We start from the raw sequence: 5,000 nt of genomic DNA on the forward strand, positions 1-5,000 counted from the left end.
TTGGAGAAAGCCCGTCAAGACCTTCCGTCGCTGACTCCGATCTTTGGAGAAAGCCCGCAAGAGCTTTGGTGACTCACTCCGATTTCGCGAGAAGGGCCGCAAGAGCTGCGGGGACTCACTCCGATCCTGTGACAAAGCCCGACTCTTCAGGTCGCTCCTATGTAGCCCACCATCTCTTAAGCATTGGCGGCCGGGTCGGCCGGCGCTGACGGCCGAAGGAAGCCGCCGGGCGGACCGCGTTTGGTGTTTCCCCGCTCCCGAGGCCGCCTGCTACACGACGGCATGCGACTTTCCGGCCTGCCCCGACTTTCGGATTTCGCCAGGGTGTCTGACCAAGGTGTAGGTCGCCGATCCTACCTTGAGAGGAGTGGTCGTTTTTTGACTAGGCAACTCTTCCAGAGCCCGTAGCGGACGGCGGCTGGGGGCCAGCGGGTCCGGGAGGGTGCGGACGGGGCCGGCGCGGCACGGGCCAGACCCCTGCGTGGAGAAAAGACGGGGTCGTCCGGTGACTTTGCCCCGTCGGCCGGCTCCATCGGACTTGGCACCGGGCGCCTGGGCGGGTGTCGGCGGGGGGAGTGAGCGCCCCGCCCCGCCCGACTCCGACCGCCCCGGAGGGCGCCCCGGGCCCGCCGGGCGAGCGAGCAGGGTCCGTCCGGTGTGGGGCGGGGCCCGGGGAGGCGGGGGTGGAGCGGGCGGCCGAGCAACGGGGTCGACCGGGACGGGTCTCCCCCGGCCGGCGGGGCCGGTCTCCCGTTGCCCCCGAAGCCTACCCCGTGGCCGACTTGCGGTGGTTTTTCAAAAAAGTGCTCTGTAGGGTGTCTGACCATGTCGTGGGTCGCTCAACCTACCTTGAGAGAGTGGTCGTTTTTTGACTAGCTCGGGAATCGACGGCGAGCAATCGCACACTCTCTCGCCAGTCGTTTTGCTACCCCGCCGACCAGGCTGCCACTCCCCGCGAGGGCAGCCGGAGGTCGACAACCGGCTTGGAAGGCGCCCGCTCCTCCGCTCCTGCGGGCGAGGACGGGCGTGCCGACGGGCGTCCGGAACCAGCGCCGGGGCAGGCCCTCCGCGGAGGGCAGCCCGGGTCCCGCCGCTGCGGCGGCGGACCCAACGGCGACGGCTCGCCCCTTCCGTCTGCGTGCGAGTACGCCTTGCGGACTCGGCGGTTCGAGACCCGGCCGTCCGCCTTGCCGGCGGACGCGTCCGGTCGTGAGAGTGCGGGACCGTTCCTGACGGGACGGCTCGGGCGTTGAAGGGAAGCAACGGTCAGGTGTGGCCGGGAGTTCTGCGCTCAGGCTCCCGAGGGTTCGCGGCCATCTCCACGGCGCGTTCCCACCTCACGGCAGCGACGGACTCGGCGGCGCTCGGCGCTCCGGTCGAGCGGGACCGTGTGGCGGCGGCGGCAGTTGCGGGTCTTCCCGCGCTGCCCCGCGGCCGCGGCGGTCCTCTCCCGGCGGCGACCGCTCTTTCGCCGCCTCGGCGTCCTCGCTACCTGGTTGATCCTGCCAGTAGTCATATGCTTGTCTCAAAGATTAAGCCATGCACGTGCAAGTTTAAACTGTCCCAGTGAAACTGCGAATGGCTCATTAAATCAGTTATGGTTCCTTTGATCGTCACATCCTACATGGATAACTGTGGTAATTCTAGAGCTAATACATGCGGAAGAAGCGCCGACCTCACGGTCTGGCGTGCATTTATCAGACCAAGACCGACCCGGGGTTCGCCCCGGTCCCTTTGGTGACTCTGGATAACCCAGCCGATCGCACGGTCTTCGCACCGGCGACAGATCATTCGAATGTCTGCCCTATCAACTTTCGATGGTAGGTTCTGTGCCTACCATGGTGGCAACGGGTGACGGGGAATCAGGGTTCGGTTCCGGAGAGGGAGCCTGAGAAACGGCTACCACATCCAAGGAAGGCAGCAGGCGCGCAAATTACCCACTCCCGACTCGGGGAGGTAGTGACGAAAAATAACAATACGGGACTCTTTCGAGGCCCCGTAATTGGAATGGGTACACTTTAAATCCTTTAACGAGGATCTATTGGAGGGCAAGTCTGGTGCCAGCAGCCGCGGTAATTCCAGCTCCAATAGCGTATATTAAAGTTGTTGCGGTTAAAAAGCTCGTAGTTGGATCTTGGGACCGGGCTTGCGGTCCGCCGCGAGGCGTGTCACTGCTCGTCCCGGCCCTCCCCGCCGGATTCTCCTTGGTGCTCTTAACTGAGTGCCTCGGGGTGCCGGAGCGTTTACTTTGAAAAAATTAGAGTGTTCAAAGCAGGCCTGGCGCCTGAATAGTGGTGCATGGAATAATGGAATAGGACCTCGGTTCTATTTCGTTGGTTTTCGGAACGTGAGGTAATGATCAAGAGGGACGGACGGGGGCATTCGTATTGCGGCGGGAGAGGTGAAATTCTTGGATCGCCGCAAGACGAACCACTGCGAAAGCATTTGCCAAGAATGTTTTCATTGATCAAGAACGAAAGTTGTGGGCGCGAAGGCGATCAGATACCGCCCTAGTCACAACCATAAACGATGCCAACCAGCGATCCGCCGGCGTTACTTCGATGACCCGATGGGCAGCTCCCGGGAAACCTGAGTTTTCGGGTTCCGGGGGAAGTATGGTTGCAAAGCTGGAACTTAAAGGAATTGACGGAAGGGCACCACCAGGAGTGGAGCCTGCGGCTTAATTTGACTCAACACGGGGAAACTCACCCGGCCCGGACACAGTAAGGATTGACAGATTGAGAGCTCTTTCTTGATTCTGTGGGTGGTGGTGCATGGCCGTTCTTAGTTGGTGGAGCGATTTGTCTGGCTAATCCCGATAACGAACGAGACTCTGGCATGCTAACTAGTTCGGCGATCCCGCGCGATCGGCCGCAACTTCTTAGAGGGACAGCCGGCAGTAAGCCGGACGAGATGGAGCAATAACAGGTCTGTGATGCCCTTAGATGTCCGGGGCCGCACGCGCGCTACAATGAAGGCATCAGCGAGTCTTTCGCCTTCGCCGAAAGGTGCGGGTAACCTGCTGAACCGCCTTCGTGCTAGGGATCGGGGATTGCAATTATCTCCCATGAACGAGGAATTCCCAGTAGATGCGTGTCATCAGCGCGCGTTGATTACGTCCCTGCCCTTTGTACACACCGCCCGTCGCTACTACCGATTGAATGGTTTAGTGAGGCCAGTCGATCGGCCCCTCTCGGGCCGGCAACGGTCTGGAGGAGCGCCGAGAAGCCGATCAAACTTGACCATTTAGAGGAAGTAAAAGTCGTAACAAGGTTTCCGTAGGTGAACCTGCGGAAGGATCATTACCGAAACGAAGAAGCGAGGCGCTCGCGTCGTCGACTTCACACCAAACTCGTGGCAAGGAGCGGGCTCTGGTGCCCCCGGCCTCCCGCTCCGACCCTCACTCTTCCTTACCGCCTCGACAAGGTGGCGCTCCGACGGTTGCTCTCGCGCCAATCGCTCCTCCTTCGCGGAGGAGCGCGGGCGGAGAGCCAGGAGCGCCCATGCCGACCCGCTTGGCGGCGGGACCCGGCAGCCCCCTTGGAACGTTGGTCGGGCGCCTTCAGTGTGAGCCCGTCGTTCCCTATACCCTGCTAAACCAGCGAGCCGCCCCGAGTAGCCTGGTCGAGGACTGAGTCAGGTCCTCCCGGCGAAAAGTCTTGGGCGGGCGAGCGCAAGTGGGGGCACCTATATCCTGGCGGAGGGGCGTCGCGTCGTGGGTTTGCGCGGAATGGGGTTGAGTTGCTAGTCTCACGGCGGGGCCTAGGTGAGACGGCTCCTCCCCGGCACCCCGGCGCGGCGTTTCGGTCTCTGACTCGATGCAATCCATCTTGCGGACGAGTGACCTGTCCTTAAGCGTCGGACTTCGAGCGGGCGTCCCGCGGTCCAAGGCCTCCTTTGGGCAGAGGGGAGGACTGCTCTCGGTCGCCGCCGGCCAGCCACCGGCGGTCTCGACCGACTGCTCCACTCCCCGAGGTCTTCAAGAGAAGGGCGGGCGCAATCGACCCCTCGGCTCTAATTTCCCGGCCGGGTTTTGTCGAGGGGGCGCAGCGGTCTTCGCGGCGGGTCCCGGTTCGCGGAGCGACCCCCAGCCCTTCCGCTCGTTCGCCGTCCTTCACTCCGAAGGGCGCCTTCTTCCCGTCTCTGAAACGACGGTGCCGAGAGGCAAAGACAAGCTTTCGATGCGAAACGAAAAAGAAAAACGACAACTCTTAGCGGTGGATCACTCGGCTCGTGTGTCGATGAAGAACGCAGCCAGCTGCGAGAAGTAATGTGAATTGCAGGACACATTGATCATCGACTCTTCGAACGCACTCTGCGGCCCCGGGTCCGTCCCGGGGCCACGTCTGGCTGAGGGTCGGTTTTACCTTCAATCGCGTCGCGCCGCTCCATCTCTCATCTCGCCCTCGGGCGCAGAGAAAGAGACTGCGGTCGCGGCGCGCGGCTGGGGGTCTCTGTCGAAGCTGGCGGCTTTACACGGCGATCGGTAGAAGCTTCGTCCCCCGAAGGACAGATTTTCACAGTTCCCTCCGGCGGAGACGCTCGCGTCCAAACCCGATTTGCTTCTCGGGCTGGCGGCGCCTCGCTCGGGCGGACCGCGGGGAGTTTCTCCTCGCGACCCCGACCCGGCTTGGCGCATCCCCGCCGTCCGAATCGCAACCCGGACAATCGAGCTGATCTCTCCCCGGCGAGCGAGACTGCGAAGGGCGTCGGCAGGCGGCGAGCCCGTCCGTTTGCAACAAACAAACGGGACGGCCGCCCAAGAGCAGCGCTTGCTGCTCACTCCACTCCTCGACCTCAGCTCAGGCGAGACGACCCGCCGAATTTAAGCATATTACTAAGCGGAGGAAAAGAAACTAACAAGGATTCCCTCAGTAACGGCGAGTGAAGCGGGAAAAGCCCAGCGCCGAATCCCCGCTCCCACGGGGCGCGGGAACTGTGGCGTTCGGGAGGTGCTCTCCGTCCGTCGACCGTTGCCCAGGTCCTTCTGATCGAGGCCT

The 5,000-nt window shown here is 62.6% G+C and overlaps 3 non-coding genes across 3 annotated transcripts in view; all 3 read left to right on the forward strand.

Moving 5' to 3' along the window:
- Positions 1 to 1,489: 1,489 nt before the first annotated feature.
- LOC136441055 (small subunit ribosomal RNA) lies at positions 1,490 to 3,305 on the forward strand. The gene has a single exon (XR_010756775.1). It is a non-coding gene; the product is annotated as a small subunit ribosomal RNA (ribosomal RNA).
- A 901-nt stretch (positions 3,306 to 4,206) lies between these two features.
- LOC136441131 (5.8S ribosomal RNA) lies at positions 4,207 to 4,360 on the forward strand. Its single transcript, XR_010756847.1, has one exon. It is a non-coding gene; the product is annotated as a 5.8S ribosomal RNA (ribosomal RNA).
- A 432-nt stretch (positions 4,361 to 4,792) lies between these two features.
- LOC136441097 (large subunit ribosomal RNA) overlaps positions 4,793 to 5,000 on the forward strand; it is a 3,893-nt gene continuing 3,685 nt past the window's right edge. Inside the window, exon 1 of the ribosomal RNA XR_010756816.1 lies at positions 4,793 to 5,000. This exon is cut by the window's right edge and continues 3,685 nt beyond it. This is a non-coding gene — a ribosomal RNA (large subunit ribosomal RNA).

This window comes from Branchiostoma lanceolatum, chromosome 8 (assembly GCF_035083965.1).
Source record: "Branchiostoma lanceolatum isolate klBraLanc5 chromosome 8, klBraLanc5.hap2, whole genome shotgun sequence".
Classification (NCBI taxonomy): Eukaryota; Metazoa; Chordata; class Leptocardii; order Amphioxiformes; family Branchiostomatidae; genus Branchiostoma; species Branchiostoma lanceolatum.